The sequence below is a fragment of the Ursus maritimus genome, unplaced genomic scaffold (assembly GCF_017311325.1).
Source record: "Ursus maritimus isolate PB19 unplaced genomic scaffold, ASM1731132v1 scaffold_7, whole genome shotgun sequence".
Classification (NCBI taxonomy): domain Eukaryota; kingdom Metazoa; phylum Chordata; class Mammalia; order Carnivora; family Ursidae; genus Ursus; species Ursus maritimus.
The window spans coordinates 59,582,374-59,609,524 of NW_024426885.1; positions in this window are offsets into that span (position 1 = coordinate 59,582,374).

A 27,151-nucleotide genomic window follows, 5' to 3' on the forward strand; every position below is an offset into this window, starting at 1 on the left:
GGGGATTTCTATGTGAAGTTTTTAAGATTTATGCATTTCACACTATGAAGCTTTATTTCATTTAAATAAATAAAGATGTATAAGTGAATATCTAAATACATTTTTAAAAACAAACAAAAATAATATGGGAGTGGGGTGAAATTTTAAATCATGTGATCTGTTCTGAGAAGACCTCATTAAGAAAGTGACTTTTGACAAAGACTTGATGGGGGAGAATCAGTGAGCCACGAAGCTATATAAAAAGTGATCTGGTCAGGAGAACAAGAACAAATATCCCAGGGCAGGAATATGCCTGGCATGTGGGAAGAAGAACAAGACGACTGGTGTGGCCTTAGAAGAGCTAGTGCACAGGTCATGGTAAGCTCTTGTAGGATATTTTTAGCCCAGTAAAACTGATTTCAGTTTTCTAACCTGCAGAACTATAAGAGAATAAATTTGTGTTGTTTTAAGCTGATAAGTTTGAGGCAATTTGTTACATCAACTATAGGAAACTAATATATCCACGTTGTAAAATACAAATCTAAAACTTCCTTTATAAAATATAATGTATGGAAACTGCTATCAAAGAAAAATTGCACCAGACAAATTAAACAGGTGAGGACAACTTAACTGAAGACTATTGTAATAGGGTCTGAACTACCATTATAGGGGAGAGAAGCAAAATTCAACTCCACTAAAACAAAAAGCAGGAGAGTTTCTTACCAGTGGGGTGAGCTAGTAGAAAAAACTGGTTGGTTAATGGGCTTAGACTATCTGTGTTTGCTAACTGACTTGTTAATATTAATAAAGTCAATATTCTACCCTCCCACAGATGCTGGGACACAGTAGCCCTATCTTTCTTGATAATTACATTTCAAAAGGATGACCGTCAGATCCCTGAGAAAGACATTCCTGGATTGAAATCCTGGCAAGCAGCTGGAGGAAGATTTAAATTTCAAAGTGGCAGAGAAAGACTTTATAATTGCAAGTTCTCTAAAGTACAAGCTCTCAGAAAAGGGAGGTTAGTGACCTATAATCAGGAAGAAGCCTATCTAAAGCTTAGTCAAGTTGAAGGGAACATGAAAGCCATCCGGTCAATGCCTATTATTAAAAAATTCTTAGTCAAAGCCACACCAGATATTTATCTCAGTAGAACTTGCCACATACACTAATCACATTTATTCATCCTTTATATTGAAAATCTGGAAATTTTAACATCAGGGTAATACATGAATAGTTGCTCACTAACAACAACAAAACATTATTTTAAAGAAATAAATTGAATGTGCCACTTTAAAGACAAAATATACACAGAAATCATTTCTATTAGAATGTGGTTTTTGTTGTTTGAACTAATAGAAAGCAGGAATACTTTACAGTTCTGGAATTATTTTATGAGTATGTTCTTTCTTAAAATAAAAGAGACCTAGGAATAAGAGAGATGTAAAAATGCTATGTACAATTAGAAAAAGAAAAGAAAAGAAAAGCCTAAATTAAAATACTAGAAGAATATTGATGATTTTTAGAATAATCCTCAAGTGTGCATATTAGTTATCTCAATATTTGTTGAACAAATATAATGGTCCAGACCCTAAAGAAATAAAATTATTGAGGAAAAAGTGCATGTCCTTAAAATACACACAAACCTATATATGAAAATAAACAAATTGCAAGATAACCTGATAACTGACATTTTAGAGATAAGGGTAAAACATCTATGGGTCATAAAAAATAAAATATCTAGCTCTGCCTCAGGGAATGAGGTAACACTTTACCAAGGAAGTAATATTTGAACTGATTCTTGAAGATGAATAGTAAACACAAGGTGGAAAGAGGATCAGAAAGCATTTTCAGGGGAAATAGCTTGTGATAATTCTTATGATAGAATTAAAAAGCATAATTTGTCAAGATTATGGAGCGTTCACTTTGACAGAAGGAAGACTTTGTTAACAAATAATAGAAATAAAGTCAGCTGGAGTAGTAGTAACAGCAGACGTGGTGAGAGAAGTGACAACACAAATAGAATAATATTAGACTAGCAACAGTAGAAATAGGTACCTTATCCTGAGTGCTTATATGACATTTTAAGTGATTTCAATGCTTTATCACATTTGATTGTTATATATGAAGGAGATTTCATGTCTGTTTTACTGATGAGGAGCCCAAGGCTTAGAGGAGATAGGGGATGGTTTACAAGACTGGAAAACCATGTGTGCTGTAAGAAATTTATAATGTGATCTTCAGAAACATGAAACAAATCAGAGATCAGTATTGTTTTGTTTGTTATTTTACTGTTGTTAAATAGAGGAGTGATTGGGTCAGTTTTGTCTTTTGATAAAACAGTTTAATGACAATATAGATAATAAGACTGGAGAGTTGGCAATGAAAGGAAACTGAGAGACTCCTGGCGAAGTAGTCAGTAGAGTGACCTAATTAATAGTTTGCATGAAAGCTTATAAAATTCTTCAGCATGAGTTTCATGTATTATTTATCATTGGAATCTCAGAACTCAGCCCAGAGAGAGTCAATGACATTCAGTACATGTTTTGCTGAGTTTAGCAGAAATGAATAATGGACTAGAACAGTCAAACATCTACAGAAGAATGGAAAGTAACATAACACCACATAAAATATGGTTGATGCCTACTATGTGGCTCATGCTTCATTTTTTAAGTTTTTAATCATCAGAGAAATCCTTTAAGATTATTATTAAAATAATCTTAGAGATGATAAAACTAAGTCTCATAAATATTCATTGAAGGAAAGAATCATCCACCAAATCCATAGTCTACTATGGCTTGTTGAGTATGGCCCCAGCCAGCTGGGATTGTTCACATGACAGTGGCATTATTTTAAAAGAAAGAACATAAAAAATGCAAGGATTCTTGTTGCTATTCCAGAGTCAGCACATTGTCATTTCTACCAAATTCTGTTGGTCAAAGAAGTCAACAAATCAGCCCAATTCACAGAGTGGAGTAATAGATTCTACCTCTTGATGGGCGAATCTGCAGTCACATTAGAAAGGGTCTAAACAGAGCAGTAAGTGAAAATTTGGAGACATTTTTGAATCAATTTACCAAAATGAGTAAGTCTTAAAGTTCCCCTTCTGGCCCTGGTAGCTCTACAAGGCTAAAATAAGCAGAAGTAGAAGACAGAATTTCTGAGGCTGACTTTGCATTTGAGGCAAAGTTGGTCTAAAAATAGTATTTGAGGCAAAGCTGATCTGAAATATAGCCTCCTAGTTATAGAATCCCAAGTACTTCTGTGGGTGGCACCTTGTACCATGATAAGATCTGTTAGGGGATCTCCACAGTGATACCTGGAAATTTCTGCAATAATAGAGAAATAAATCCACCTAATTTCTCTGCTACATCATTATGAGTAAGTTACATACCAAAATGTGATCAACAAAAATAACTCCCTACATCTAGCTTCCTCTGGCTTTGAACATTTGTACAAGTTTTTCCCTTGATACCGTCATGACACCAGACTAAATCTTATGAAAATAAGTCCTGTTTATTTTTCATTCATTCATTCATCTATCTAGTCAACAGGGCTTGGTTAATAAGATTCAGCAATGAGAAGTTGCCCAAGCTTTGTGTCATCTAAATGAGAAAATGACATTTATGAATCCGGCTAAATCACTGTTAAGATATGTACCACAAACCTGATATTTGATTTCCATCTTGATTATAGATATTTTTCTGTTTACCAGTGACACCATGAAGGCAGTAACTCTGACAGTGCAGTAAAGAGAATAGTCAGAATGAAGAAGCATTTTTTAGGAATGGTGAGAATATCATATACATAAAAGAGATATTGTAAAGATATTGTTTAATGTATATATTTGATGGATCTAGTGAAGACCAAAGGGGACATCACCAAGAGGAGGGGGAATTACTATTCAAAAGAAGAAAGGAAACTTTTTTAAAGAGATGAAGAAAATAAGAGAGCAAGTGTGAGGATCTACAGAAAGTTTTATTTAAAAAAAAAGAGGGGTTTCTTGAAATAGGTTATCACTGATGCCTGTAAGCTCAGTAGTGCAGGTAATGAGTTCATTTTCTGATAAGTGTGATTTGGGAAGAGAGTACAAGGAGTTTTAGTAGCATCAATATGAAAAATTTGAAATGGACTTGTTTGGAGACCACAAATGCCAAGCCAGTGGGTAGCAGGGAGCAGTTGAGTCTGATCAGCATGACTTGTAAGGGCCTAGAGAGTTCATGGCACAGATGGCTCATCAATAGTGCCAAGCAGTGTCCCAAAACAAGGGTCAAAATCAAACCGTTTAGATAACTGTTTAGAAATTTTTTATTTGGGTAAAATTACCCAAAACAGTCTGAGTGTGTTACCATTCAATGTTGTATAAAAGTATCCTGATACTTTGCAATGTAAGTGCATTATGAACACTTTCATTAGTTCTCTTTTTCCCAGCTTGCCTAAAGGTTCCAGTGTGCAAATAATTCTCAGTTAGTCTATGAAAGTGCATTAAGTCTTTGAGGTTTAATGCTCTAGGGTGGCATTCAGTTCGTCTGAGTGGTAATTTACAAAATAGTAGGGTGGGATGCTATCTTCCTTATCCAAAGAAGTGAACTGGAGCAAAGAATTAAGGGGCTCGTCCATATTCAAAAAGCTTATTATAGAACTGCAGCATCAGAGCTAGTGAACATAGGGCAAGAGTACTACATAAAAAAGAAAAGTGAGTTTCCCTTTGATAATATATTTCAAATTGGCTAATAAAAAGGAAAATGGCATATAAAAAGCATGCAATTTTTCTAATTAGATCAGCATGATCTCTGCAGTCTTCTCCAAAAGTATTCAATACTTTGGGCTATTTAAATCCATTTAGCCCTTTTTGAAAGGAACTAAAGGGAGAACATACTTTCAATGGTGTATATAGCTTCCTTTTTATCTAGGACAATGGAATTCTCTCATACTTACCAAGCATCTTGTCTTCAAGTAACAGGGATTTATTTAGCATCAGTTCAAGCTGTCCTATCTGCCAAAATGATCCATGCTCAATGACTTTTAAAATGACTTGAACATCTCAATTCAATTGTGCTCCCCCCCCCAAGGCTTTTAGAAAAGCAGGAAAATTGTTTTAATATTTTGAAAGGCATCCATTAAGATGATTCCGTTTAAAACACTAAGTGGCTTAATGGTATTTTCAGTGCTACACAAAATATTCTAAGCATGAAAAAAAATTCAACTAACTACCAAAATGTAGGAGCTCATTAACTTTAAAAGATATGAACTGCATATAGAAGTCTAGTGTAGTAGCTAGGAAATTTCTGGTAGTTAGTAGCTACTCCTTTATTTATTTATTTTTAATTTAAATGAAAATTAAATAGAACACATTATTCTAAGCATCTAATTGAAAAATAATTTTATTGGAAAAAGGAGAGTATATAAAACAGAACTGAACCATAAAAAGTTTCAGCACAGATGTAATATAAAACCTTTGCACAAGCTTAATGTATCTAAAAAATTTTTTTTCAGTTGAATTGCTTTGAGGTACTAAATTAAACATATACTAATCAGGTTTGTAGGGGGCTATTGTTGGGTAAGCAGTAATGTCCATAGGAATGTTACAAGTACATGTGGCTCTGAATGTGTGGGTTCCATAGATGTTGTCTCTATCAATCCCCAAAAGAGGCTAAAGCACAAATAACACTAGGGAAATGTAATGGGTCCATGGACTGGACTCAGAGGAAGTAACTACCTAAAGTCTGGCTCTTTTTGATTTTAAAGCTTTCTAAGAAGAGAATACATCTTAAGATACTTATTTACTTTGAAAAATAAATAATGTAAGTAAGCTACTTGTCTTGATTTGTTTCTCCCAAAGATACTGTTTCCTTTACATCAAACAAGGCTAGTAACCAAGTCTATTCAAAGGTAGTATTTGAAAAAGGAAAGCTTTGATCTAGCTTTTGAGTAGAATTACAAGAGACTACGAAAATGCATACATTTATTTTAAGGTCATTAAAATCATGTATATTCAATTTACGTTCTTATTACATTTGAAAGCAGATGCTTGAGAAATCCAGAAGGGAAACAAAACAGAACAAAACATTTTCATAGTTTCCATTTGTCATTCAGTATAGAAAAAAGGCAATAGGGGTGCCTGGGTAGCACAGTCGGTTAAGCCTCCCACTCTTGGCTTTAAGTAGTTATCTCCTGGTCATGAGATTGAGCCCCAGGTCGGGCTTCACACTGGGTGAAGAGTCCACTGGAGATTCTCTCTCCCTCTCCCTCTGCCCCTCCCACTTGCACTTTCTCTCTCTCTCTAAAACAAATAAATAAATCTTTTTTTAAGAAAGGGGAAAAAAGGTAACAATCACAGCTTTTGGAAGTATTTTAGTGTTGATTGTCCTGTGTTAGTTTAATATAAAGCAAAGAAAAACTCATTTCAATAAATAATATTCAAAAACTGGTTATATGAGAAAATTCTAGCTTTTAGATTAACATTTTTACTTACACTGCTGCATCTAACATCAGGCCAAAAGAAGAAAATTTAAAATGGAGATTCTTTCCAAAGACTAAAAAAATAATAAACTAGAATGGAGAGTCTTTCCATTTTCCTTAATCTGTGAGATCAAATATATCAACTATAGTGTGAATGAGTAACCCAAAGGGAAAAGAAGAAGCGAAGCATGAGGGCACAATACTGAAAATAAAGTGTTCAAGAAAGGAGGAATTTATTTTTAGCATCGAAGCCCTAGTATAGTTTGAGTAAAAGCACTAAATGGAGTCCTCTCCTATTTTCAGGAACCATTCAGTTTTCTTCTCCATCTCGAAATTACAAGTACTGTGGAATAGTAAGATTTCATGGCAACAACAAGTTTAGACTCAATGAGTTATGTACTCAAGATGTCAAAACACCTAGGGCACCTGGGTTGCTCAGTTGGTTGAGTGTCCAACTCTTGATCTCGGCTCAGGTCTTGATCTCAGGATTGTGAGTTCAAGCCATGTGCTGGGCTCCAGATTGGTTCTGTAGTCTACTTAAAAAAAAAAAATGTTAAACACCTGAAGATTCAAGAATTAATGGTGGGAACAAACGTCTAGAGTTGGAACTGGTCTGCAATCAATGTCAATTCACAAATTCAAATCATGTCTGAATACAGTTTTGAAAATTTTAGTCTTTCCACATGGTCTTTCAATGTATATATTGGCCATTTAATTCTGATAATCAATGCTGTTATAGTAACAACCATTGAGTCAGCCATAATTACAGAAATACATTTTGGCCAAGACATTAAACATACAAATGTTAAACAAAATATTTCTCATCTGCTGCAAAAGCGAGAGTGAGGGGAGACAAGAAGGGAAGTGCTTTCACAGGAAGTGCTATGCTGTCCACTGTTGGGATATCTACTTTTACCCAGCACAATGATCAAATAGTTTATTTTTATAAAAAGAAAATAAGATCAGAAGATTGCATCAATGTCAAATGCTGTTTGTGATATTGTAGTATAGTTTTGCAAAATGTTACCATTGGAGAAAACTGAATAATGGGTACAGAGATCTGTCTGTATTATTAACAACTTCATCTAAATCTCTGATTAACAAAAATTTAAGTAAAAATGTAAGTTTTGCCTGAAAATGGAGTTCACATGCACTACCTTTCACCACAGTGTATCAGAAAAAAATGCTGATGAGGCAAAGAATGTAGAGGTAATAGTCTAAAGGAAGAAGCAGCTACATGGCTGCTTAAAATATAGTGTACTAATACCTGGAAAAGAAAGAAACCAGACCACTTTCATACATCATACACAAAAATGAACTCAAATTGAATTAAAAACCCAAATGTGAGGCATAAAATGATAAAACTTCTAGAAGAAAACATAGGCAGTAATTTCTCTGACATCAGCCACAGAAACATTTTTCTAGATATGTCACCTCAGGCAAGAGAAATGAAAGCAAACATGAACTATTGGGACTACACCAAAATAAAAAACCTTTTGTGCAGTGAAGGAAGCCATCAACAAAGCAAATGACAACCTACTAAATGGGAGACCATATTTGCAAGCGATAAGAGGTTAGTATCCAAAATATTTAAAGAACTTATACAACTACACACACACACACACACACACACACACACACAAAACCACCACCACAACGAAAAAACCAAATAGTCTGACTGAAAATGGCCAAAGGACCTGAATACACATTTTTTCCCAAAGAACACATACAGATGGCCAACAGACGCATGAAAGGATGTTCAACAACACTAATCAACAGGGAAATGCACATCAAAACCACAGTGAGAAATCATGTTACACCTGTCAAAATGACTAGAATCAAAAAGATAAGAACAAGTGTTGGTGAAAATCTGGAGAAAAAAGAACCCTCATGCAATGTTGGTGGAAATGTAAATTGATACACCCACTATGAAAAACAGTATGGAAATTCCTCAAATAATTAAAAATAGAAATACTATATGACCCAATAATTCCACTACTGCATATTTACCCAAAGAAAACAAAAACACTAGTTCAAAGAGATATACACAACCTTATGTTTATAGCGGCATTATTTACAATAGCAAATATATGGAAACAGTCCATGTGTCCATCAATAGAAGAATGGATAAAGAAATTGTGATATACGTATATAGTGAAATATTACTCAGGCATAAAAAAGGATGAGATCTTGCCATTTATGACAACATAGATGGACCCAGAGGGTATGATGCAAAGTGAGATAAGTCAGACAAAGAAAGACAAATACTATATGATCTCACTTATATGTGGAATCTAAAAAACGAAACAAATGAACAAAACACTGACCAAACAAAAAGCAGAAACAGACCCATAAATACTGAGAACAAGCTGATGGTTGCCAGAGGAGAGAAAGTAGAGGGATGAACAAAATGAGTGAAGTGGAGTGTGAGATACAGGCTTCCACTTATGGAATAAGCCATGAGGGTGAAAAGTACAGCATGGGGAATATACGGCAATTGTACAGCATTGTTTGATGACAGATGGTAGCTACACTTGTGGTGAGCATAGCATAATGTATAGACTTGTAGAATCACTATGTGGTACACCTAAAACTCATGTAACATATGTGTCAAGTATGTCTCAATAAAATAATATATTTAGCATTTAATAAAAAATTTGAGGTGTGTTAAGGACAACAGATCAGGAAACATTCCTATTGAAAAGATATTTTGTGGGGCGCCTGGGCGGCTTAATTGGTTGAATGTCTGCCTTTGGCTCAGGTCATGATCCCAGGGTCCTGGGATTGAGCCCCACATCAGGCTCCCTGCTCAGTGGGGAGTCTGCTTTTTTGCTCGTGCTCTCTCTCTCTTCTCTAAAATAAGTAAGATCTTTAAAAAAAAGAAAAGAAAAGATATTTTGTTACTCATCATTCCCAAGAAGAAGGAGCACCTCTTGCCATGGATTGGATGGGAGGGAGAGACATGAGGAAGCACTGAGGTCCATCAGGGGCAGAGAGAGAGTGGGGAGGATCTTGGATAAGAGTTTTTATCATAATTTCCTTGGAAGGAATGGGCAATGCAGATTAAACAGATTTAGGATTGGCTAGCTTGAATAATTTCAGCAGGCTCTGGGACATACTGGCTATCCCCTGTTGTACCTGCCCCTGGGGTAATTAGGACAGAAGGATAGTAGCCCAGTGAAAGCCCAATAAAGGAAGTGGTTAGCATGCGGGTTCTGGATTGACTGCTTTGTATCTGAAAAAGCACAGCTCTTGGAGGAGGATTCCTTCTCAGGAAGCAGGGAGTGAGGAGAGAGGCAAGAGGCTAAGGCAAGGTGACTCAGTTATACTATTGAGTGGTCTGGAACAAAAGTTCCAGAATACACATGTAGGGCAGATGTTAAAACATCAATTTACAGAAGCTTGAAACATTGTTAACACAACATCTAAGTACAGAGGAAAAAGTTTTCTTGGAAGTCTAAGTAATGTAAGCAGCCAGCAAGTGCCAAAATATTAGAGAGAGGCAGACTCCTTTAAACTGAATTGATTATTTCTGTATCTTGAAAGGAGATTTGAGGCATTTGCAGAGGCGAAATTTAGGTACTTTTCACTAATAGTTACATAACACTTGGCCGAATGTATTCATTTACGTGAATTTGTCCAGGTAATTGGTTTTGTGGATTAATAATGTGTGGCTTATTTTCACCATATCACTTACAAATTAGTATTCTTTTAACTATCTGATTTACAGGAAAAACTATATAATATTATATTCAGAAAATTAATGAACCTAAAAGAATTATTAATGCAAATATTAAATGTTGTGGGTATAGAATGCATAGTGAGGGAGAGGCCTGTTCTGCATAATCCATTAGCATTACCCAAACACAGATGCTTTATTCCTTTGGGACCATGTTTATCAGTCTTCTGAATGCGCTCATTTTTTTTCCATACACTCTCCAAGGTTTCTCAGAACTCCATTGCACAAGCTGGTTTCTTTCTGCTCCTATACCCACACAAAATTCCATTAGTGTCAGAAGCTTGTTCCTTACCCTAAACTGGTCCCAAGAAAAACTTGCACTTGGTCTTAAAGATAGAGAGAAAAATCCCTTCAGCCTTACTCAGTCATATGCAATCCCTTTTCCTAAAGGCCCATGGACCACCCCACATTTCACAGGTAGAATTTCAGATTTTATAACCTTCCAGCTGAGGCAAACACATTATTCAGACCTATGACATACTAATGGGAAAAAAGATTTTAATTATTTGACAATTGCTGTTTTTTTCATACTCTTCCCTATAGTACTCCTTCAGTCTTTTGATTTTTGTTTGTTTGGGGTCAAATCACACAGTTCCAAAGTCAAATCATGACTCTCCCATTAAACTCTTTTTGCTTATTTTATTTAATTAATTAATTACTTTTTAAAATATTTTATTTATTTATCTGACACAGACAGAGACAGCCAGCGAGAGAGGGAACACAGGCAGGGGGAGTGGGAGAGGAAGAAGCAGGCTCCCAGCAGAGGAACCTGATGTGGGGCTCGATCCCAGGACTCTGGGATCACACCCTGAACCGAACGCAGCCGCTTAACGACTGAGCCACCCAGGCGCCCCAGTCTTTGTTTACTTTAGACAAGGTCCCAAACTATTAGTTCATGGTCTGCATGGTAGTAATAGAAACATAGTATCTATAAATTATAGTTTTTGTGAAGAAGAAAGCATTTAATATAGGCAAATCACTAAACATAGTTTCTGACAAATATTAAGCACTAAAAATTTAGTTACTATCACTGTGATTATCTAAACAATGTTGATACTTTACACATGGTACTTGGTTATTTTGTTTCTATCTCAAACTTACTGTGACATTAATGATAAAAAATAAAAAGAAAGAAGTAGATAATCCTAAAAAGCCAGCAGGAACAAACAAAGATCCATGATGTGTTTAAGATTTCTCCTCTCTAGAACAACATAAAAAGAAATAAAATCCAGACAAGCTAAGAAGAATTACCATTTCCTCAGGCATTTCAGCCAAGTATTTTCACAAATTCTGAGAGAAAATGAACAAAACGTTTCTACTAGAACCCACTGCAGATCCTTCAGCACAATTGCACTTATTACCTTTTTCTTTCCAATTACAAATAGGCATTTCAACAAAGCATTTTGATCTTTTCACAAAGCTTGATGTTGTTATTTGAGTTGGCAACGTAGAACCAGGTCCCAGTAACACTCTGCCTATGCCTATCAACTGACGTGCCTAAGAAACAAAGAATCAAGAATAGAAGGTAACTGGTCAATAAGTAAATGGATAAGATAGTTTTCTGAGATTGTGTGTGGCTTGACAAGCTTCAACTTTATACAGCCCCACACACCACTATATACATCCTCCATAAGAACACTAAAAATTAGAATTAATTCCTGAAAAAATGCCCAGGAATTTCTTTCTTGAAATCATACAAAGAGCAGACCTAAGAAAACACATTAAAGTCTCAATGGAAGAAATAGCTCCACTGTAAAACAAAAATAAACACACACACACACACACACACACACACACACACAAACACCAAAATGCTAGTCTTAGACATGTTGGGAATTCCCTGCTTAGAGGGAAGCAAGTGATGATAAACAGAAGGACCGCTAATGCCCAGAGCTCATTATCTCCACTGTTAAATAGAAATAGAGTGACACAGAAAACAAATGAGAAGATAAGAGACGCGAGCAGGAGGCAAAAGCAAAGGCTGCTGAGGGCTCCTGATGAGCATCCCTTCTCTGTGTCAGCTCTTCACACAGGCAGCAAAATGACCTTCTTTCACAAAGTAGAAGTTCCCACTGGGGACGGAAGAAAGAGGATGAGAATTCAGATTAAGAGGAGTCCCCTTGCGGGCGTCACTGTGTTTGAGAAACTATTTGAAGCCCAACGGTATTCCAGACAACATGACGCAAGGACTATATAATGCTCCCCGCCCAAAGGGACAGATTTTCCAACAAATATGTTATTCAAATATAAAAGTGGCATAAATTCTTAGGAGTATAGCAACCACGAGCATTTCTTCATACTAAAAAAATAAATAAAAAGTAAACAAAGTAAAAAGCATCACTCAGGGAAGGAATCCCATCAACTAAATGTAAAGGAACATCTCAGTTGGAAATAAGGGAGGAATCATCAAATCTATGTGCAAGGCAGTCTATGGCTAAACAACCGTGAAAAATGAGACATATAATGATCGATTTGAAGTTTAAAATCTTGGTAATGTAAAAATTAATGCATAAGAAAAAATTGGAAGTAAAGGTGAAGAAGAACGTGAATAAATATAGTTGTATTCTAATATGAATCTCACCAAGTCTCATCTAAATTGCCTTTTAAAATGAGGACATTAATTATCTCCCATGTCTAGAATTCCAGTGTTAAGTGAAGCCTCCAAACAGGTACAATCAGCACCTTAATAATATCATCAAAGACCTAGAATGTTTTGTCACTCTATTTTATAATCATTAGCATTGGCTTAATCCTAAGTCTATTTATGCTTTTACTTGCAAGTAATTTGCGAGGAGCTATCCAAGTCATCTGCTTTCCTCCTAGCCCTCATATTTGACAGTACTGAGTCAGAGAAAATCTCTCCTGCAACCACAAAATATTAATCCTTTCTTTCAGTAAGATTGGGGTGACATAACTCTCCTGGTTGCTATTAAACTAATACTTACCATCAAAAGAAAAGGATTTGTTGACTGACACATATAGACTAGGAAGGTTCGATACCTGAGTGCAGACACAGCACGCTCTGTGCCATCCTGCTGTCTGGCCCGAGGACACACACTTGTATGAAACACAGATCTGTTAGGAAGGCAGAAGGTATGAAGGAATTCAGAAGGCAGAATGGATATGGGAAAGAAAACCAACAGTTTCAAGAGATAAGGATGAAGGTGGATAAACTAAGAAACTGATTTAAGTATATGATTTAAAGTCATAAATACACTAACCAAAACATAACTTTTGATAAGAAAAAACATACCAACAAAAATGGAAAGTTGAGGAAGGAATGAAAGTAATAGGAAATATTAGTATTTTAGCATTTCCATTTTTCAAAGTTGTAAATTAATATCAATGAAAAATGTTCAATCAACTGGGTTAAGTAAATATGTTAATTTTTATAAAGTTCAAACAATCACATTAAATTACAGTTAAAACAGACCAGTCCATACTACCAGAGAGTAAATGCACAAAAGAATAAAGAAATAAAAAGCACAATAAAAATTAAAAATAATAAAGAAAAAGAGGACATTGTTAAAGGATAAAATATATGGTGACAGAATTAATACCTGATGTGACGTTTAATTTTATGTGTCAACATGACTGGGCTAAGGGATGACCAGATAGCTGGTAAAACATTATTCCTAGACATGTCTGAGTTTCCAGAAGAAATTAACATTGAATTGGTAGACTGAGTAAAGAAGGTCATCACCAGTTCAGGTGGGGATCATTCAATCCACCGAGGGTCAGAATAGAACAAAAGGCAGAGGAAGAGGAATTTGCTCTGTGCTTAAACTGAGACATCCATTTCCATGATCAGACATCTGCACTCTAGTTCTCAGACTTTTGAACTTGATCTGGGACTTACACTATCTGCTTCCCTGCTTCTCAGGCCTTTAGACTTGGATTGAATTACATCACCAGTTTTCCTGCTTTTCCAGCTTGCAGAAAGCCATTTGTGGGACTTCTTGGCCTCCATAATCATGTAAATCAATTCCTATATCAAATCTCCATAAATATGATATCTACCTGTGTACATCCTATCAGTTCTGTTTTTCTGGAGAATCCTGATTTACTATTGCAACAATAAATAATTATTAAATGTTCTCATCTAGTTAAAAGAGAGTCACAGATATTCACATATACACACACAAATAGAAGAAAAACAGAAAAGACAAGAATTCATCTTTTTGTTATAAGAGATATGTATAAAGCAGAAAAAATAAACATGAAAATATTGGAAGGAGACTTGTCAGACAAATACTAACAGATTTCAGACAGTTATATTAATGCCAAACTTTAATTTGTGTAAACCATTAAGAGATACAAAAAGATTCACTTTACAGTAATAAAGGATTCAGTCCAGAATGTTCATAGCTGTCATAAACACATAAACATCATAATATTTAATCAATAAAATTCATAAAGAATATATCACAGAAATGCAAGAATAACTGAATATGACAGAAAAGAATAGGAAAATGTACATTATAACTGTCAGCTCATGAGAAATCAAGATGTTAAAAATGAATAAAAAATCACACTATATACAAAATTAACTCAAAATGGGTCAAAGATCTAAATGTAAGAGCTAGACAGAGAAAATATTTTTTTAAAGACATGGCAGAAATAGGGTTACATTCCTAATTTAGAAAAGCTTATATAAATGAATTAGAAAAACATAACCAAATTAAGAAACAAGCAAAGGACAGGGACAAGGGATACTGTATAGAAAAAGAAATACAAATTACCAAAAATTTAATATTATTTTTTACCTAAGAGATTAGGTGAGAGACTTCACTTCATCAATGAAATGTAAGCTTACACTCATATCATGTGGTGGAGTCAAAAATTAGTGCAAATTTTCAAAAATTAGTGACAATGTCTATCAAAATATATGCATCCCTTTGAATAAGACTTGCATGACTAAGAATTCACTCTAAAGATACAATAATAATAATTTGCTAAGAAAAAATGCAAGGTGCGCTTGGATTCTTGGATTCATATGTACAAACACACAAGAAAGCTCTTGCCCAACAATACAATTGCAGTAAATAAACCAAGCTACGCACATAACATAAAGTAATATGCAAAATGTTTTAAAATTAAGTGTGTGGTGTAAATTGATTTAAAAAAATACTTCCCTGTATGTTCCTAAAGGAAAATTGCAAGATGCAGATCTATGTAGATAGCCTGGACCCTTTTGAATAAATAATAATAAAATACTAACTAAATTGATCTACATGTGAAAATTTTTGTCCTACAAGAACTAATGGAAAATGACAAAATGGATTCCTTTGGGGAAAAATATTTGGGGCGCAGAGAATTGAGACCCTCAATGTGTTTGTCTGCATGCATGTGTGTCTATGAGTATGTGGAAATTGAGAAAACAATACAAAGAGACAGTAGATGGACATGGCAAGACAATCCACAACCCACGCTGATTCAAAGGGAACCCAGAGTACAGAGTCAAAATTAATTATTTGAAATTCAGCCTTCAAGGAATGTGTAGAAATCTTGGTTTGGACTCTGGGCTTCCTCATGGCAATAAAGGGTGGAGGAGTGATTGAAGGCAATTTTATTTCGATCTCAAGAGGAAGGAGAAACCAAATGATATTTGTCCACAACATCAATTTATACTGGTTGTGGTGGGTTCTGTGGCTATCTAACTACTTGAGTTTGTATTCCAAGTCTCTTCTTGCCTGTAACCTTTACCTAAAGCTATCCCCATTGGCACTGGTAAAAGTATTACTCACTGTCTTTTGCTCACTGGCTTCCATGGCTCTGAAATGTTATGTTTTGTTTTGTTTTAACCCAATGCCATTAAATCCTCTCCTTCTCTGAAACCTAGCTTACGCCTTAATAACTGTCTAACCTTGAATATAAGTGAAAAATTCTCCTCAGCTTTCTAAGCCTCAGAATGTGTTTCTTTCAAATAAAGCAATTGAATTTGACATCTCTTAGTTCTAAAATTCCATGAGCTTATGTTGTTTAGGACCAAACCTCAGTCTCATGAATTTCTCTCTCTTACCCATGCCCAATATGGGAAAGTGTATTGCACTTTTTTCTAGCATATAGAATAATTTTGAGATTAAGTGCCACACAAACTTGTTTAATTGACAGAGTATGAGAAAGGAAAATACTTTCTGGGGCGCCTGGGTGGCACAACGGCTAAGCGTCTGCCTTCGGCTCAGGGCGTGATCCCGGCATTATGGGATCGAGCCCCACATCGGGCTCCTCCGCTATGAGCCTGCTTCTTCCTCTCCCACTCCCCCTGCTTGTGTTCCCTCTCTCGCTGGCTGTCTCTATCTCTGTCAAATAAATAAATAAAATCTTTTAAAAAAAAAGAAAGGAAAATACTTTCAGCACCTTTTTACTATATCAAAATACAATTTTCTTATCATTTAATAACTGCTTGAAATATTCCTTAATAACAGTGGCAAGCACACACACGCAATTTTGTAGTAAGAGAAGATAAAGTGAGTTTAAAAGAATTCCTAAATTAAAAAAAAAACAAAAACGGAAGACACTCACATTAACATCCAATAGTAAATTGTGTGGGCATGTGCTCACAATTGTCATATGCAATTTTTTTAGTTATTTTCATTTTTTTTCTCTGCTTTAAATTTCTTCCACTGGCATTTCTTTCTGCTTGTGAATCTAGGTAAGAAATATCTCTACACTTAAGTACCAGAAAATTCAGTCTTGACAATGTTAGAAAATCATAAGTCAATATTGATTTTCTAAATAGTAGTAATTCAATGGAAGGAGCAGTAATGGTGTTTTAAAAATTCACTTCATAATAGAATTTTGTCATTGGGAGATGACCAGAACATATCTGTTCTTTAGGACTGATTCCAAATACTGACAATAGAATATTTTTATTGCTCCAACAAAAATTGCCATACCCAAGATAGAGAAGATAACAAGACTTGATAATGTGAAAGAAAGTTCACACAAATTTTGGAGGTTACTATCCAACTTAGGGAATAATAAAAATGTTAATCAAATGTTACATAAATTTATGCCCCAATTTTTTTTTAAAATTTAGGTTATTTCTCAGGTTAAGAATAAACAATTACTTGAGGGGTGCCTGGGTGGCACAGTGGTTAAGCATCTGCCTTCGGCTCAGGGTGTGATCCCGGCGTTATGGGATCGAGCTCCACATCAGGCTCTTCCGCTATGAGCCTGCTTCTTCCTCTCCCACTCCCCCTGCTTGTGTTCCCTCTCTCGCTGGCTGTCTCTATCTCTGTTGAATAAATAAATAAAACTTTAAAAAAAAAAAGAATAAACAATTACTTGAAAGAGCTTACCTATGCACATAAAATAACCATCTTTGTGCAAAATAAACAAAGCAACTTCCTACTATTTCCCTTATAATTCAGCAATCCCCTTATTATTCAAAACTCTATAAAATCCCAATGGCTGTCAGAAGGCCTCAAAAGTAAGAAAATAGGAAGAAGTTGGTAAAAGGGTGCAAACTTTTAGCTATAAAGTGAATGAGGACTGGGATGTAATGTATAACACAGTAACTATAGTTGATAACACTGTATCAGGTAAGTAAAATTTACTAAGAAAATAGAACCTAAATCTTCCCACCAAAAAATGGTAAACATGTGAAGTAATCATGGGTTAATTACTTAGATGAGGGGATCCTTTTACAATGTATGTGTGTAACAAATCACCATGATGTAAGATATAAGTACCTTATAATCTTACATATCATTTATATCTCAATAAAGCAGAAATTTTTAAAAGGCAAAAGAGAAATAACAATAACCAGCTCTACAACTTTTATTGAAAAGTAAGTACCACTCTTTCATGTTACAATAAATATTCTTCATATAGTATAATCTTTTCTGAATGGAATTACAATTCTAAAATCACTAGACTAATTTGCAAGTGAAATAAAATAATACTGTGCACTTTTAAAAAAAAGGTATCTTCTGTGAATCAACTCTGAGAGATTTATATTAATATATAATTATATATAGTATATTAATTCTTCAAATTATATAGGGTTATTAATATAGTAATATGCATTAATTCTTTGAATTCTATAGAATTAGAATTCTACATATATTATACATATTCTTCAAATTCTATAGGATTACAAAGCTCCTTCTGTATTACTTTATTTTTTAAATATTTTTTTTATTTGAGAGAGAGAGAGAGGACAAGCAGCGGGGAAGGGTAGAGGGAGAAGCAGGCTCCCGGCTGAGCAGGATGTCCAATATGGGACTCGATCCCAGGACCCTGGGATCATGACCTGAGCCAAAGGCAGATGCTTAACGGACTGAGCCACCCAGGTGCCCGTATTACTTTATTTTGAATATTAAAGCACTGTTTGGGAAAAACAATGTGAATTGATAATAATTAAGGAGATCATCAGACAGAAATGTTTTTTAAAAAGGAAAACAAAAAAATCAAACAGATTTACTAATTATTTTAGTGATACCTTATAACTACAAGCATGGTGTTTTGTAGATAAACCTCTTAATTTAAAAAAACAGCAAAATAGAGAGAAGTCTGTGAAGATGCTGAGTAGGAAGCACTAAGAATCTGTCTTCACACCTAGACAATAATTACACTGACAAAATCTGTCTGATGTAACTATTTTGGAACTCTGGAGTCTATCGAAGGCTTATACTTTCCAGAGGAAGGCTTGAGTGTTAAAGTTAATTTCAGTCAATTTCAGCTGTTAGCACAGTAATACCTACCCATTCTCCACCACCAGACCCATGATAGGCAGTGGCATAAATGTTCTAGGAGCAGTTTGCTTGTGGCTTGTGGGAGCCAGGGCAGCAAAAAGAATCCTGTGCTCCAAATATCAAAGATCTGTGTCTGATCAGTGATTTCTGCTTCTGATCTTAGAGGTGCAGACAAGGAGGTGAACAGTCAGCTATTGTACTTTCTGTCACTGTTGCAAGCCACTCCGACTGAAGTGACTTCTAGGATATGTAAAGAGCTGGCACACATTCTCCCCACTTTTTTCATTTTTTTTCTTTATCTGGAGATAAACATTAAAGAATATGGCATTCAAAAGCAACCACATTTATGGAAGGCATTGGAAAGTCATCTTGTTTGCCCAGAACAAGGTACTGAATCAGAAAAGACTCAAGAAATTTATCCTTTAGGCTAATCCTTGGCATCATAATAGCCTACAACAAAAACAAAAAAGGAGAATCTGATTTCCAGAGTTACCACATTATTAATGAAAATATCCAGTTTTCAAAAACAAAAAGTTACAAAACATATGAAGAAACAGGAGAGTATAGCCTATTCCAAGAGGAAAAAAAATCAACAGAAACCATCCCTGCAAAAAAACTGATGACAGATCTACTAGACAAAGACTTAAAACAACTATAACAAAGATCTCAAAGAACTAAAGGAAGGTATGGAGGAAGTCAAGAAAATGATGCCTGAACAAAATGAAAATATTAGTAAAGACATAGGAAACCTTAAAAAAACCCTAAAAACAATCTCTGAAGCTGAAAGCATAGCAACAGAAATGGAAAATTCACTAGACGGATTCAAAGACAGATTTAAGCAGCAGAAAAAAAGACTCAGTAAACTTAAAGATAGGACAATAAAATATCTAGTTTGAAAAAAGAAAAAAAGATTGAGGAACTATAAACAGAGTCTAAAGGATTTGTAGGATACCATCAAATAGATCAGTATACACAGTATAAGAGTCCCGGAAAGAGAAGATAGAAAAGAACACAGAGAATATTTGAAAAAAATAATGGCTGAAAACTTCCCAAATTTCCTGAAAGACATAAATAGAAATATTCAAGAAGGTCAAAATACTCCAAGATTCCAAGAGATCCACCCAAGATGCATTATAATCAAACTTTTGAAAGACAGTGAGAGAATCTTGAAAGCAACAAAAGAGAAATGACACAACATATAAAAGGAATCCTCAGTAGATTATCAGCAGACTTCTCACCAGAAATTCTAGAAACCATAGAGCAGGGGCTGATATGCTCAAATTGCTAAAAACAAACAAACAAATGCTGTCAAACAAAAATCTCATATCCATCAAAACTGTCCTTCAAAAGTGAGGAAGTAATTAAGATATTCAAAAATTAAAAAAAAAAAAAAGCTGAGGTAGTCTGTTACCATTAGACCTGCCCTGCAAGATATGCCAAAGGGAGTTCCACAGAATGAAATGAAAGGATACTAGATGATAATTTTCATAAAGACAAAGATCTCAGTCAAGGGTGTCTGGGTGGCACAGTGAGTTAAGCGTCTGCCTTCAGCTCAGGTCATGATCCCAGGGTCCTAGGATTGAGCCCCACATCTGTCTCCCTGCTCAGCGTGGAGCCTGATTCTCCCTTTCCTGCTCCCCCTGCTTGTGCATTGTCTCTCTCTCTCTCTCTCTGTCAAATAAATAAATAAAATCTTAAAAAAAAAAAAAGATCTCAGTAAAGATAAATGTATAGGTTGATAGAAGTATGAAAGCTAGTATTATTGAAACAATGGAATATAACTCCATTTTTCATTTTCTAAATGATTTTTAAGAGACTAATAAACTAGTGTGTGTGTATGTATGTGTGTGTGTACATATATATATATATGTATAAACTATATATATGTATATATAAAAGCCAGTATTATTGTAACTTTGGTTTGTAATTCCACATTTTGTTTTTACATAAGTAAGAGACCAATGCATTTTAATGATAAAACACTCAACAACCTGGGAATAAAAGGAAAGTACCTCAACATAGTAAAAACCATCTGTGAAAAACCTATAGTAAACATCATACTCAATAGTGAAAGACTGAAAACTTTTTCACTAAGATTGAGAACAAGGCCTGGATAACTGCTTTTGCCACCTCTATTCAATACAGTACTGGAAGTTTTAACCAGAGCAATTAAGCAAGAAAAAGAAATAAAAGCCATCCAAATTGTAAAGGAATGAGTAAATCACAGATGATATGATTTTACATGTAGGAAATCCTAAAGACTCAGCAGGCAAGCAAGAATTAAGTAAAGCAGCAAGATACAAAGTCAACACACAAAAATCCACTGCATTTCCATACATCAGCAATGAAAAATCTAAAAAGGAAACAATTCCATTTATAACAACATTAAGAAGAATAAAATACTTGCGAATTAACGAAGAAAGAGAAAATACCTTTAAAACCCTGCTGAAAGAAATTAAAGGAGACATAAGTAATTGGAAACATAGCCCATGTGCATGGATTGAAAGACTTAATGTTGTTCATGAATTAGAAGTATTACAGTAAGACTACCCAAAGTAATCTATAGACTCAATGCAATCTCTGTGAAAATTCCAATGATATTTTTCACAGAAATAGAAAGACCTACCTAAAATTTATAAAGAAGAACAAAGCTGGAAGACTCATACTTTTTGAAGTTAAAACTTACTATGAAATTACAGTAATCAAAACAGTGTGGTAGTGGCATATAGACAGACATATAGACCAATAGAATAGAATAGAGAGCCCAGAAATAAACCCTTGTATGTGTGGTCAAATAATTTTCTACAATAATGACAAGAACATTTGATGGAAAAAGGACAGTCTTCTGAATAAATTGGTGCTGGGAAACTGGATATTCACATGCAAAAGATGAAGGTGACCCTCACCTAACACCATATACAAAAATTAACTGAAAATATATCAACAGCCTATATGTAAGACCTAAAACAAAACATTTAGGAAAAAACAATATATGATAAAAGCTTAATGGCATTGGCTTTGGCAATGATTTCTTGGATACAATGCTAAAGGTAACAAAAGAAAAAACAGACAAATTGGATTTCATGAATTTTTTAAAAAGTGTGCATCAAAAGATTTTACCAACAGAATGAAAAAGTGACCCGCAGAATGGAAGAAAATGTCTGATAAGGGATTAATATCTAGAATATAGAGAGAACTGAAACTCAACAACAAAAAAAAAACTCAAAAAATGGGCAAAAAACTTAGACATTTGTCCAAAGAAGATGTACAAATGGCACAATAAGTACATGAAAATATGCACATTACTAATCATTAAAGAGATACAAATTGAAACTACAATGAGATACCACCTCACACCTATTAGAATGGCTACTGTGGAAAAAAAAAGAAAACAAATAACAAGAGTTGGCAAAGATGGAGGGCAAATGGAACTCTTATGCATTGTTAGGGGGAATGTAAAATCCTATAGCCAGTGTGGGAAACAACATGGGCAGTTCCTCAAAAAGTTAATAATGCAATTAGCTTATGAACCAGCAACTCCATTTCTGGATATATACTTCTAAAAAACCGAAAGCAGGATCTTGAAGAGAAATTTGTACACCCATGTTCATCACAGCATTATTCACAATAACTAAAATGTGGAAACAATCCAAGTGTCCACCAGTGTATGAATGAATAAGCAAACTGTGGTATATACATTCAAAGGAATATTTTTCAGCCTTAAAAAGGAAGAATATTCTGACATATGGGGTACCAAATGGATAAATATTGAGACCATTATTCTATGTGAAATATGCTAGTCACAAAAAGACAAATACTGTATGATTCCATTTATATGCTATACTTAGAATCACCAAAATCACAGAGACAGAAAGGAGAATGGTGGTTGTCAAGGGCTGGGAAGAAGAGGAAAGTGAAGAGTTGTTTGTTTGTTTGTTTTTTTAAGATTTTATTTATTTGTTTGACAGAGAGAGTGAGAGAGAAAGTGCACAAGCAGAGGGGAGGGGCAGAGGCGGAGGGAGAAGCAGACTCCCCGCTGAGCAGGGAGCCCAATGCGGGACTCGATCCCAGGACCTTGAGATCATGACTTGAGCCAAAGGCAGATGCTTACCTGACTGAGCCACCCAGGTGCCTCTGAAGAATTATTTTTTAATGAGTATAGAGCTGCATTTTTATAAGATGGAAAGAGTTCTGGAGATGAATGGTGGGGATGATAGCACATTATGAATGTATTTAATACCACTGAACTATACATTTAAAAATGGTTAAAATGGTGGGGCACCTGGGTGACTCAGTCAGTTAAGCGTCTGACTCCTGGTTTCAGCTCAGGTCATGATCTCAGTTTGGTGGGATTGAGCCCTGCATTGGGCTCTTGGCTCAGCGAGGAGTCTGCTTGGGATTCTTTCCCTCTGCCCCTCACCCCACACGAGGTCACACACTCTTGCTCTCTCTCAACTGTATAAATAAATCTTTAAAAAAATAAAAATATAAAGGTAAAAAATTGTTAAAATGGTAAATTTTATGCTTGCGTTTTTACCACAATAAAAAAAATTGGGGGAAAAAAGACAACAAAGTGACTATCTTCTGTAAAGTATAAATATAAACCTATGTAAGATATCAGATACATTGTAATATTGTGATGCAAGTAAGTTCCTGTGTGCCTTGAGATAGAATTTCTAAAGACCCTAACATACACAGACTCTGAAAGCACATGTTTTTGTTTGTTGCTTGCTTTTAAATATGAAAATCTAATTGGCTTTGTTAAACAATTTATGAACTGGGCAGCATCCCATCTAGCATGCAGAGGGGAGCTCCCTGAAAGCGTGGGTTTTGTGAAGAGGTTGAAGAAATCTATTCATGAAATACAGTACTGCAACATTACAGTGTTACAGATTAACGTATTCCTTTATATGGTGTATGCTTGAAATATCTATGTTAACTAAATTGTTGAATTGCACATTATAGTAGATCTCACCACCTCCGCCACATGGGGACACAGGGAGAAAATAGCCACCTATGAACCAAGGAAGCTGATCCTCACCAGACACCTAATTTGCTAGTGCCTTTATTTTGGATTTCCCAGCCTTCAGAACCGTGAGAAATAAGTGTTTGGTGTTTAAGCCACTCTGTCTGTGGTATTTTTGTTATAGAAGCATGAATGGACTAAGACAGACATCTTACTCCTTCCATTTAGACTAAAATAGCCAGGTCTCTGGGACAGATAATCCCGTCTACTTGATGAATTAGCAGTAGGCCAAGAGTGCTGGCACAGAGATCTGGCTCTTGTATTTGCAGCCCCTTTCCTTGCAGGAATACAATTAAACTGTGAAAAGTGGCTTATAGAATGTCTCAGACTCTGACATTATCATCTTCTACCTAGAGAAAAGGAATTAGTAAGTATAGAATGAGGAATAGAGAATGGTGCAGAGGAAGAATTTTCCTTTCCTAATGGGAAGAAGTAGAAACAGAAGAGAACTCCTCTCCACTCCTCACACCTGCAAATAGCATTCCTATACACAGTTTTCAGCCTGCTAGCCTGATCCTGCTTTTCTCCCACTTAAGAAGTATGTCATTGGTTTATAGTATTATTGTGATTATAATTCAGTACTGAACTAATAGTTTTTTTAAGATTTTATTTATTTATTTATTTATTTATTTATTTATTTAAAAGAGAGAAAGAGAGAGAGAGCATGCATACACAAGGAGGGGGAGGGGTGGGGGGGGGAAGCAGACTCCCCACTGAGCAGGAGTCCAATATGCAGCTGGATCCCAGGATCCTGAAATCATGACCTGAGCCAAAGGCAGCCACTTAACCAACTGAGCCACCCAGCTGCCCCAGTACTGAACTAGTAGTAATGAACTTTTTAATAATATATGCCTATTAACTCCATCATGGGATGGTAATATTATGAAAGAGTAACTAACACAAAATCAGGAAAGCTGGGCACAAACCCTCACTCCATTATTTTCTAGATTATATTATTCTGGCAAGCAGGTAGCTCTCTAACCCCAATTTATCTCAAAAAATAATAAAAATTGAAATATCTTCCTCACAAAAATGTTGATTTTTCCCACTCCCTCACTGTATTACCCTAAACTTCTTTATCCCAATTATAAAATAAACTGATTAAATACATCAGTGTTTCCCAAACTTCGCTGATGATAAGAAATAGCTAGGGAGCTTGTGAAAATATAGATTCACAGGCTCCTCCCCTGAACATCTGACATAATAAGTCTTAGTCTCTTGGAAATGTGCATGATTAATGAGAATCCCAAATGATTTTATTATCACAGAAATTTAGGAAAGTGACCAAGATTGATTTAAAATACAAATTCTGGGCAACAACCCAAATATGACAACTCAAAGTCCAGAAGAGATGCCTTGTAGCTATAATTTTAATCAGTGATCCAGGAAATTCTTGTGATTGAGCATGACTGAGGCACACTACATTGGATGACTAGTAAGGTCTCATCCAGTTCTAACATGAAGACTATACCGACTAGATTTTATTTTATTTTATTTTATTTTATTTTATTTATTTATTTTTTAAGATTTTATTTATTTGACAGAGATAGAGATAGCCAGCGAGAGAGGGAACACAAGCAGGGGGAGTGGGAGAGGAAGAAGTAGGCTCATAGCAGATAAGCCTGATGTGGAGCTCAATCCCGTAACGCCGGGATCACGCCCTGAGCCAAAGGCAGATGCTTAACCGCTGTGCCACCCAGGCGCCCCTATACCGACTAGATTTTAAACCAATTTTTGTAAAATTTTATAAAAAGTGAAATAAGTCAAGCAGAGAAAGACAATTATCATATGGTTTCACTCATTTATGGAACATAATAGGAAGATAGGTAGGAGAAGGAAAGGAAGAATGAAAGAGGGGTAAACAGAAGGGGGAATGAACCACGAGAGACTGTGGACTCTGGGAAACAAACTGAGGGCTTCAGAGGGAGGGGGGTGGAGATTGAGATAGGCCGGTGATGGGTATTAAGGAGGGCACATATTGCATGGTGCACTGGGTGTTATACGCAAATAATGAATCATGGAACATTGCATCAAAAACTGGGGATGTACTGTATGGTGACTAAGATAACAAAATAAAAATTATTAAAAAAAAAAAAAATCCTACACCCAACATAAAATCTTCAAGTATCTCAGATCAGTCTCAACATGTGGAAGGTACACTGCCAAGTAACGGTAGAAACTTTGTGCCTCTCCTGCCATTTTTTTTGGTTTAGAAGAAGCCTAAAGATAATATTTTGATATGTGTGGAATGTTGGATTTTTTTTGCTTTCATTTTTGTTTTATATGGCAGACATATTTAATCTCCATGTACTACTTTTACTGGTCCTTCCTGTAAATTCTAATAAATTCTGAAGGGGATCCTCAAATTGAGTATTTGAAATAAATCTAGGAAAGCCTACCCCTCATTTTAAACACACATGTGAAATCATTGAATAAACATGTTAAATCCAATATATATGTTAAATAAAATTGATAATTTTTGATATTACAAATATGAATAAAATATAGACCCTATCCTTAGAGGTCTTAAAGGCTAGTAAGAAAAGAAAAAGAACATTAAAATAGTATGTAGATAATGTGATAGAAGTCTGTAAATTGTGGAATTTTGTAAAGGGAAGGATTGCTATTAACGCTTTGGGAGGTGGTTGTGTTAGGTTGATTCAGGAAAAACATCACAGAGAACATATGGCTTCAACTAGGTCCACAAATAAAAGATGGTAGAAAGGAACATGAGGGATGAGGAAAAACATTCCATGAAAAAGTAGTAAATGATGAAAAAAGTATGTTTTATTATAGCTGATATGTTAGATTCAAGGAATCACAGGAAGAAAATGAAGACAGGAAAGTCAAGTTGAATCATGTTTGTCAAGATAAAAATGTGAACATTCCTTAGTAGAAGACGGCAAGCCATTAAACAGATGCAAGCCTAGAACTAATGTGATCAGATTTATACTTGAGAAAGACCACTATAAAAAAATAGAAAATAAAAGTTTACAAACTGCAGTGAGATATCAATTCAGAGACCACATCAGTAGTCCAAATAGAAGATTATAAGGATTTTGTAGTTCAAATCTTTAAGAATTTAGAACTAACAGAATGTGAATACCAAGTGGAGGTATAAGAGCAAGGGAATAAATGATGTAAAATTATTTCCAGAAAACTTATTTTGATGACTGGGTGAACAGTGGGATCATCCACTGAAATAGAAAATAGCAAAAGAAAAGATAGTTTATTCTAGGACAA